General features: G+C 46.4%; 1 long non-coding RNA gene across 1 annotated transcript; it reads right to left on the bottom strand.

Moving 5' to 3' along the window:
- Positions 1-98: 98 nt before the first annotated feature.
- LOC129387841 (uncharacterized) lies at positions 99-9,123 on the bottom strand. Its single transcript, XR_008614993.2, has 2 exons — positions 8,892-9,123; positions 99-6,707 (listed from the first exon to the last, which is right to left on the bottom strand). It is a non-coding gene; the product is annotated as an uncharacterized lncRNA (long non-coding RNA).
- Positions 9,124-11,064: the final 1,941 nt, after the last annotated feature.

Here is an 11,064-nt window from a genome sequence, read left to right as displayed (position 1 = left end):
GTCTCCCTGTAGCACACTTGACAAACACTGCCTATTGCCAGCAATAGTGAAATTGGAGAATGCACCATAGGAGGTTAATAAAACAATTAAGCGAGAAATCAGTAGAAGAAAAGGAATTTAATAGAGTCAACTTCCGTTAATTTTACCCTGATGGGACCGATGAAATTGATCTAATTATTTAGTGGGTCAGATTAAACAAGATGCAGAAAAAAAAGCCAAAATGCACCGCTGATTCATTTGCCCGAATCTAACACGCCCCCTAAGCAAACGAGCACCCACTTTATGTGTCCAAAGCAGAAAACTAATGTAGAAATAAAATTAAGGCTCCGAAACAAAGTAGAAATCTAACTCGTACCAGATTTTTAGCAAGAAAAATGGGCAAGGTGCACATTGGCGGCCGGAACCCTAAAGTCAGCTTTGCTGCACAATATTTTGAAGTCAGCTTTGCTGCGCTACAGTGCTGTTCGGTAAGTTATACAAATGCCACAAAGGCGATCCTATTACATTGTGCAGTCAAGTTTTGGTCCAATCTTCTTGAAAAAAATGAAATGAAATACACGCATTAGGGTTGGATAACTACTGTAATTAGACATTATGAGCTACGGTTATTGCTCGAAAATCTATGTAGTGCTGACTGGCCAAGTTCAGATTATCTGGTAAAGCAATTTCGAGATCGAAATAACGAAAGCTTAGGCCCATATAAATGCACAGGATGTGGATCGAATTAATGGAAGTCTACTGTATGTTAGATTCACACACTAATACATGCAAGCACTTCATAACAAGTTTAACCTGAAACTGCAACTGTAAGAAAAAAGTTCAGTGCCAATTTAGCAGTAAATGCAAGAGAAATATGTTATGGTGCATTATGTCTCACCTCTTTGAGGTCCTGCATCCATGATTTAAACCATGTTCACCAGATTGCTGAGTGTTGTTCAGGAGTTCACTATATATATATATCGTTACAAATGAATGAAAGAAGAAAGAGGAAGAAGATCGCAGGATGCTGGCTCCTGCGTGTTGTTGGTGGTCAGCCATCTTATGACTCATCTTGTATATATATATATATCATAAATACAATCTCCTATACTCCCAACATCCCTGTAACATATTGGTGGGAGGTTCGGGGTACCACGGCTGTAAACGGAGCTCCGTAGTGGACGTCGCATCACCATTCGCACCATGAATGACGGTGAGCAATCGGGATCAACGTCGTTTCCGCCTCCTATGTAACCATCGCATACTACGTCACTGTCGCCTACGGTTGTCGTTGTGCAACCCAAGGATCCTGGACCTTTCTGCGGGACCGATGGCACCAACGTTGAAGAGTGGGTGGCCATGTACGAATGCATGAGTGAAATCAACAGATAGGATCCTACGCTTATGCTAGCTAACCTGTTATTCTACCTAAGAGGCACGGCAAAGGTGTGGTACGAAAACCACGAAGAGGAGCTAACCAGCTGGGACCAATGCAAAGAGAAATTGACAGAGTTGTTTGGCAAACCAGCCGGCCGTAAAATTGCCGCAAAGCAGGAACTGGCCTCCCGTGTCCAATACCCCACGGAGTCCTATGTTTCGTACATCCAGGACGTGCTGGTACTTTGTCGTAAAGCCGATCACGACATGACAGAAGCTGAGAAGGTCGGGCACGTGCTTAAGGGCATTGCTGATGACGCGTTTAATCAGCTCATGTGCAAAAGCTGTTCTACAGTTGATGCAATCATTAAAGAGTGCCAACAATTCGAGCAGGCCAAAAGCCGACGCGTCTTGCAACCATTCACCAGAGTTCCCAATACTGCCGCAACGTCGACATGTGAAGATCAACCCGCACAGCAGCATGCGTCGCCATCAGAGGACGTGGTGCGAATCGTTCGACAAGAACTGGATACGATGGTGCCTGCAGCTTTCTGTTCACATAGCCCTGATGGTACCACATTTTCAGTTCCCCTCGTACAAGCCATCATTCGCCAGGAACTTGAAAACATTGGTTTGCATTCTGTGTGTGCAGTTGCCAATCCCAGAGCTAACGAACGCCTTTCTGCTATTTTCGCTCCACCCCGACGCTTCTCTCCGCGTTATCGCAACCCGACTGAGTGGAGAACTGCGGATGACCAGCCAATATGTTTCACCTGTCGCCGTATTGGTCATGTCGCCCGATACTGTTGCAACTCGTAGCCCTCAACACCTCGCACACCGACCAACCTTATACCCCTGACACACGGGCACTCTAAAGTCCTTTAGGTAAGGGGACATCTACCGGAAAGGCGTTCAAGTGCAGTGACACACGACAAAGGAGTATCTCCTTTACGGCAAAGTTCTTTTTCGGGAAAGGAGATCGCGCAACTACTTTTCGAGTGGAAAAGGAGTTACTCTCGCACACAGCGTGCACAACTCGTCAATAGAAGGAAACCTGCCACACAACTACGGTGCCCATAGGTATTTTTTTTACCTTGCGAAAATGTTTTAATTGTTAGCGGTAATACAATTTGTCGAATAGTGAAGATTTCCTCTAGCTATACTCTCAAACGCTCGCATAACGTCGCTAGTGCCGCCATGTTGAATTCCGGCAGTGTCGTCGTCGTTTGCTGCGCGCATGTGGTGTGTTCACGTCGCGAGATGGAGACTGCACAATCAGCGCCCGCAGGAAATACCCAGAAGAAACCACAGTTGTTGGAATAACATATTGAATAAAACGCGTTACGCCTGCGCGCACAACGGAAGGGAGGACAAAGACGTGAAAAAGGACGACAGAAACGTGGGCATCACCAGAATAAACAGCACGCACAGCAAAACACCGGCTGCACATAGTTGCTGGACCAAGTTAAATGGCTGCTAACAACGCAAAAACGCGAATAAAATAAACGACTATAAGCATTATTAGCCATCAACAATGAAAAAAATATATTTTTAGGTTCTACAGTAGCTAAGTGTAATTAAATACGCAGCTTTTTAAGAATGTTGTCTCTCTTGTGGCTTTAACAGCCAGCGCTATTTTTCTTGCGGCGTTCATCTGTGGAACTATCTAAATAAGTTCAGTGCGGTGCCGTGTGTCATCGGCGCAACTCCTTTCTGCAAAGGGTCCTTCAGAGTAGCAAAAGGGGTTTACAGGAAAGGACTTTAGCTTTGCCCATGTGTCAGGGGTATTAGCCGTATTGAGGGAAATGCCCGCAATGTTTCGCCCACCGCGGTCTAACAGCGCCGACAACTCTACTCGGAACATGTGGTACAGCCGCTCACCTACCAGTCTCGTTCACCGCAAACACGTCGCCCATCTTCTCGTTCGCCACAGCCACGTTGCCTTTCGTCCCCTGTGGCTTTTGGCCGCACCCTTTCGAAAACTAGGAAATGCAGCCCTTGGAGGTGGTGCTGCATTGCCAACTACTGCAGCAAATCCTCTGTCTGTGTCCACAATGAGAAGTATAATTGACGTTGAAATAGATAGCGTACCTGTGCAAGCACTCATCGACACTGGAGCCCACGTATCTGTGATGAGTGCTAGCCTGCGTAGACATTTGAAAAAGGTCCTCATGCCAGCAGCTGCCCGAGTGCTTCGTGTGGCCAACGGCGGCATGCTGGTTGTTCTTGGAATGTGTACTGCGCGTTTAAGTATAGCCGGTTGCCCTACTTCTGTTTTCATTGCTGTGATCGATAACTGCCCTCACGACGTTATCCTTGGATTGGACTTTTATCGAATCATTCTGCTCTCATCGACTGCGCGACCGGCGTTCTCCAGTTAGAACTGCCTCAACTCGCCGATGCTCCGAGCACCGCCCCACCGCACTTGTGCTCGCTTCACGATGTTCGTCTGTCACCCGAGGCAGTTACTTACGTCACCGCCCAGCCACAGGTTCCTGACAGTGAATGTGTGCTTCGCCCCATCATCGACGTGCTTTTGAACCGGAACGTTGCTGTTCCGCGTATGCTGGTCACGGTTACTAGTAACGACGTCATTCTATCGCTTCTAAATTTCAGCCTGTGCCCTCAACTGATTCCGGCTGGCATGTTCTTGGCCAGTGTTTCTAGTGGTTCCGAATTTGACATTGAGACTCTGAATGCCGAGAGTGGTTTATTAATGCCAATTGCAGCTCGCAGCTCTGCTTTCTTAACAGATGACTTCGCGAAAATGATTGCACCTGACCTCACCTCTGCACAGGCCATGAACATACATCTCCTGCTTGAATCTTATAGTGACATCTTTGATTTCGGCGACAGGCCTTTAGGCCAAACATCTGTTGTTCAGCACCGTATAAACACTGGAGACACGAATCCTATTCGTCAGTGTCCCTATCGTGTATCGCATGCTGAACATCGAGTCATCCAATCAGAAGTGGACAAAATGCTCCCCGAAGGGGTCATCAAGCCATCAGCCAGTCCTTGGGCTTCGCCTGTCGTCCTTGAAAGAAAGAAAGATGGTACCTGGCATTTTTGCTTCGGTTATCGCCATTTAAACAAGATCACCCGAAAAGACGTCTACCCACTACCATGCATCGATGACGCCTTGGACTGCTTGAACGGAGCTACATGCTTCTTGTCTATCTATCTTCGATCCGGCTACTGGCAGATTTCAGTTGATGAAATGGACCGCGAGAAAACGGCCTTCATCATGCCGGATGGCTTATATCAGTTCAAAGTCATGCCCTTTGAACTATGCAATGCTCCTGCGACATTTATACGTATGATGGACTCTCTTCTGCGAGGCTACAAATGGGCCACCTGTCTCTGTTACTTTGACGACGTTATTGTTTTTTCTCCCACGTTCGGCAGCCACCTTACCTAACTCTCTGCCATTCTTGCGGTCTTCCGAAAAGCTGGCCTCCAACTGAACTCCATGAAGTGTCAGTTTGGGCGACGTCAGCTTACCGTGTTGGGACACCTCGTTGACGCATCCGGTGTCCAACCAGATCCGAAAAAAGTTCGCGCCGTACGCAGTTTCCCTGTGCCACGTTCTGCTTCTGACGTGCGCTGCTTCGTCGGCCTGTGTTCTTACTTTCGCCGTTTCGTCAAAAACTTCGCTGACGTTGCTAGGCCTTTGACAGATCTTCTAAAGAAGAACACTCCATTCTCTTGGGGGCCCTGAGCAAGCTCACACGTTCGCCACTCTCATAAGATTTCTGACCACCCTTCCCATACTTACCCACTTTCATCCATCTGCACCGACCGAAGTCCGAAGTTGGGCTGTCGCCAAATTCTGGCCATATTTGTACATCTGCACGTTTTCGGTCATCACAGACCACCACGCCCTCTGCTGGCTGTCTTCCCTCCGGGACCCCACAGGACGGCTTGGTCGCTGGGCTTTGCAGCTCCAGAAATTTTTTTTTGTTGTCAACTAAAAGTCTGGACATCTGCACAAGGATGCTGACTGTCTCTCGCATCACCCCGTGGATCCTCTCGATCCTGCTGTGCATGATCCGGTGACCTGCATGATGGCTTTGGTGGACATGACCGACATGCGCGCTGAACAACAACGCGATGCATCCTTACAGTCGATCATCGTCGGAGTGCAATCTGGCAGCACTGATGGCATGTGCCGCATGTTCGTGCTGCATGATGGGATCCTCTACCGCCAACCAACCCTGACGGGTTGGGTGGCATCATCTGCTATCCGTCGTTCTCGAACAATTTCACGATGCACCGATGGCGGGACACCTTGGAGTTTTGCGTACATATGACCGCATGTGACGCCAGTTCTTCTGGCCGGGTCTCTACCGCTCTGTGCGTCGTTATGTCACAATTTGCGAATTGTGTCAGCGCCTGAAGAAACCTTCCCTGGCACCTGTCAGCCGAATCCATCCAATTGAAGTTCCCTCTGAACCATTCTTTCACGTAGGCCTTGGCCTGCTTGGCCCTTTTCCGACGACGACTAGAGGGAATAAGTGGATTGCTGTCGCTACTGATTACGCGACACACTACGCGATAACAAAGGCGTTGCCGACTAGTTGCGCAACTGGCGTCGCCGATTTTCTCCTTCACAACGTCATCCTCCAGCACGGTGCACCTCGACAGTTACTTACAGACCATGGCCGCTTGTTCTTGTCTTGAGTTGTGAACGACCTCCTCCGCTCTTGTGCCACTGAGTACAAGCTGTCCACCAGCTACCACCCACAAACGAACAGTGTTACGGAACGTCTCAACTGAACACTCACAGAGATGCTGTCGATGTAGGTTTCCAATGATCACCATGACTGGGATGCCACGCTGGCCTACGTGACATTCGCGTATAACTCGTCCCGACATGACACCTCAGGATGTTCACCCTTTTATCTTTTGTATGGTCGCAACCCCACTTTGCCCTTTGACACCACCCTACCTTCTGTGCCTCGCATTGCCACTGAGTACGCTTGTGAAGTCATCGATCGCGCTCACATGGTGCGTCAAGTCACCCGATCTTGCTTATTAGCCTCGCAGCATCTGCAAAAAGAGCATTACAACCAGTGCCATGACCATGTTCAGTTCGCCCCAGGTGCTTGGATGCTGCTTTGGTCACCATGTCGTCGGGTTGGCCTCTCCCAGAAGCTTCTCTCTCGCTACACAGGGCCTTATGAAGTCCTAGGTCAACGACGTCAATTACGAGATTGCGCCGTTACAGTTTCATCCATCCTCAAGTCCGCCACCTGTTGACGTCGTGGACGTTTTGCAGCTGAAGCCATACTTCGCTCGCAGTTCTTCGCCTACCATGTGCCGAGACGGCGCTTCACCACCCGGGGTTCCTGTTACGGAAGAATGAAAGAAGAAAGAGGAAGAAGAAGATCGTTGGACATTGGCTGCTGCGTGATGTTGGTGGTCAGCCATCTTAAATACTCTATATATATATATATATTGTAAATACAATCTCCTATACTCCCAACATCCCCGTAACAATGTATGTATATATATATATGCAGGAAGTAGTTCTTCCGATACGGTGTTTAATAAATTGAAAGAAGTTCAGGCGCACATAAAGAAAGCATGAACAGACATTTAATTTTGACATTTTGGCCAGGGTACAGCCTTCATAAAGACTTCTTATGAAAGCCAGACCCCGGCTGAAACTTGACGAAAAAACGACGGCTTGACGAAACTTGACGGCTGAAACAAAATTACGTGTCTGTTTTTGCATTTTTGTGTGTGCCTGCACTTCCTTCGATTTATATATATACCTTTACAAGCTCTCCCATGCCCTCCCTACCTCTAACATGTGACTAGATTCCCACACATACACTTTTTTCCACTTTGACCCCCTTGATGCTGACACATTAAAAAAAATGGCACACTCAACTGTAGTTGACATCTACGTAATGCAAAGCATTACAAGCATCTCAACATGGTGGCTTGCATTTGGGAAATTCTCAAGGGTGTTCTATTATGTCTGTCCAGGCATGCATCCATGGCCAAATCAAAATGTGCCAAGCATCTGAACACGCTGGCTTGTACATGGGAAATTCTCAAATGTGCTCTGTTCCACGTGTCAACGCAAGCGTTTATGGCATCATTGATTACATTATCGATCACCTGTGCTAGAGGTTCGAATCTGGCCTTTGGACAATTTTATGTTTATTTATTTAAATAAATATATACAGGGTGTCCTAGCTAACATTAGCCAGTGTTTAAAAATATGCCGATGCACTCTAAAATGACGCAACCAAATGCATGTTGCCGACTGTTGTATGGAGTAAGTCACACTATTTTTTGTATTCTGCTTAATTGCATAATTTGTCAAGATTACCTAACCAACTTCTGAAGCAACGAAGTTGCTTCAGAAGTTGGTTAGTTAATCTTGAAGAAGTTGAAGAAGAGGTTAGTTGAAGAAGAGGTTAGTTAATCTTCAGAAGTTGGTTAGAGGTGGAAACAAATCTTATTTGTGCACATACACTGAGAATACTGAACTCTTCTTAGCTGCAATTTCTTGCAGCTAAGCAGCTGCCGAGTTGTACAGATGCTTAAAGCTCTATAGATGACTTTTCAGTCGACTTTCCCATCTTAATGAGCCAATCGCCTTCCGGCATGATGGTTAATATAGCGTCCGGCTTCAACCAAAGATAGTCATTGTGCTAGAGTCAAATGTCTGAAACTTACCTTCGCTAGGCATTTCAAGAGCCTAGGGCTCAAAAACGGAGTAATAATGGCTGCAGTGTGAACCAGCAAACAAATCAGTAAAATGGTGGCATGGCTTAGTCACTTGATCCACCTTGTCTAGCTCCATGAATGCAATTATGATTTAAACAGGCCTGTTGTTAGTGGCTGTGGACACGTCAGCTTGCAATCATCGAGTGACACTCTCAAAAGAAAATATCTAGCATTGTTTCCTGATAGACAGTATCTATGGTATAGCCCCTGTGTGGTGTTTGTTATTCTGAATATTCAGAAGTCTCTTCCAGCCCTAATTTTCAAGGAATTCAAAGGGCACACTTATTTTCAAGGAGTTTTAAGGGCCCTTGAATATTTTTTTAACTCAAGGATTTTCAAAAATTTCAAGAAAATGTATGAACCCTGCAGTTAAACCTCGATATGACAAAGTCGGTAAAATTAGTTCTATACTTCGTCATACAGAAATTCAACCCTTTATGCAAATAAGTACAGTCACCGACAGATTTTCTTCCATGGAATTAGCCGTAAACTTTTAGATTATCAAGCAATCAGAAAAGGCTGAATTTAATGAGATGCCACGAGTTGGAATCTGTATACTGTGAAGCTTTCTGTGCGTGCATAGTCAAAACACGAGTACACACACGCATCCACACACAAGCGCAGATGCCCACAAATTATACTGAGCCTTTCGTTAAGCGGAGTTGCTGATTACTAGCCAGTACGATGGACATCTGGTACGCATCATGGTTTCAGAGACAGCATGCACATGTATATGTAGCGCAATTCGAAACCATTGTATCTGCAAGAAGCATTTACTTCCTCATTACCATGCAGCCGTAGATGGGTGAAGGTGAGCTTTCTGGTTCTCTTGAAAAGTGTTTCTTTCCCCTGCGCGGCCGGCGGCACGGAGGCGAGCGCCATCTTGTGGTGCTGCAAGGAACCCAGTAGTGCGCATGCTCCGCTGCGATTGGTTGGTCTATTTGGCAAGAGAACAGCCAGGCTGCAGGGCCCAACATTACTAGACTAGGTTCAGTTGTTGAACTCTCCGCAGGCACCACATATCGCGGGCGCCTCTGTGCTTTGGCTTGCCGCAAGATGGCGGGAGCACCACAGGTAGCTCTAGGTGGGTGCAGCTCTGCACTGGTGAAGGCGCTCGGGCCCTCCGACTTCACCATTTATGAATGCAACAAGTGTTTTCACCACCGCCTTCTTAATGTTTGTATAGCCTCGTATTTAGCAGGTTGATTGAAAAACTTTACTGAGCCGTAATAATGCTGCTGCGCTCCCCCGGAGTGCGCTGTTGGAGTCCTTAGTCCAGAGCCCCAGCAGCCTTGGCCGTCCGCTGCGCTCTACTAATCAGCAACAGCTGATTAGTAGTAATCAGAGTTTACTGTTGCACAAGTTGGTGCATGTCTTTAACAAAAGATTTGTGGCGCATCGTGACAGGAAACACACAAAGGACAGGATAGGGCGCCAGGTGGGTGGGACACCAGGTGTCCTATCCCTCTTGCATTTCCTGTCACTCTGCGCCACAAATCTTTCCTTATCGTACTAATTAATTATTAACTAAGTAATGAATGAGTACTAATAGTTGCTACTAAGCAGCATTTGTAGCAGTCGGCAAACCAACCAGCTTGATAATTGTTTAATGAAACAATTGGAACTAATTGCTCTTACTAATCAGCAGTTACAAGTCAGCAGGCCAAACAGTTAGGTCATTCATTAATGTAATTAAATAATTAATTCTTAAATACCAATAGTTGCTGATTAGCAGTTGTAGCAGTCTGCAGGCCAATCCATGCACATTTTAAAATAGGAATAAATCCAAGCCACCTTTTCCTGATGTATACACACTCTCAGCACTTTATTTCGGCATGAGAAAAATTAAGCTAGCACTATTTTCTTTCATCAGAGCACCATATTCACAAGTGCAATGTTCAAACCTGCATGAGCTTTGCTCGCTTGCGAGCAGACTTGCACATTGAAGGCCCATTCTCGCTGCAGGAACCACACATAAAAATGCATTCGTGTCACCAAATATTATTTGATGGTACGGGCAGTCAACTCAAAATGCACATGGCATCCAACACGCACAAGGCTGTCGCAAGAAGCACTGAGACTGCAGCAAAACACTCATGTATACACACTACCAAACCACATAAACAGCTGCAGACAGTACTTTGCCACGCCATCCGCATTGTGCTGACCGAGCAAAGAGCGACAGCAGCGTCACAAGGTGCAAGAAACGGTGGCGGGTCCATGTAGTCACAGAAGTTTGAAAACTGAACCTAATCTGGTAACACTGGCATGGCCCACGGTCACGAAACCCAGCGAGGGTGGCAAAGCAAAGCTTCGCTTTTAAAGAAGTTAATTCTGTTCAGCTTGAAGGTTGGCCACCAAAGACGCGGCATAAAGCCATGTCTACAGTATCTTCACCTCGGTGGATCAGCTGTTGCGACAGCAGCGGTAGAAGCATCACTCTATATTCACTCCGACGACGCACTGTTCCAGGCATTTTCAACGGACTTATTCTTTCCTTTTGCATAAGAGAGCAGCTTGGAACAGTACCACACAAGTCTGTGGATGCCAATTTTGCAAAGTGCACAGCACTACCCAGAAGGGAGTGCGCTGCAGTGTTGTGGCTGTGCTGACTACAGTTATGAATTTAGCCAGTGTCAGAGCAAATAATTGTTTGTAGTTTTTAAATGCAGATTAATGTATATACAGCTGTGTTGCATTAAAATTTTTATTTGTTGGAAATTTTCATTCAAACAAGTGGAGAACTCAATTTTCAGTATCATAGAGCCTCAATAAATATTTTACCAACAAAGCAACATTGTGCAAAATACCGCAGCTGCGGCCTTGAGAGAAGCTTCCAATTAAACACCTGCTGACAAGACCACTTAGTCAAGCAAAGGGTTCCCGAGGTCACATTTCACTACGCAAGAATCTGCTTTCAAGTCTTGTAGCCTTGGCTCTGCTGCGAGGAACTATTGAAAG

The sequence above is a fragment of the Dermacentor andersoni genome, chromosome 2 (assembly GCF_023375885.2).
Source record: "Dermacentor andersoni chromosome 2, qqDerAnde1_hic_scaffold, whole genome shotgun sequence".
Classification (NCBI taxonomy): domain Eukaryota; kingdom Metazoa; phylum Arthropoda; class Arachnida; order Ixodida; family Ixodidae; genus Dermacentor; species Dermacentor andersoni.
Note: the sequence above shows the minus strand (reverse complement) of the source record. Positions and strands in the feature narration are given on the sequence as shown.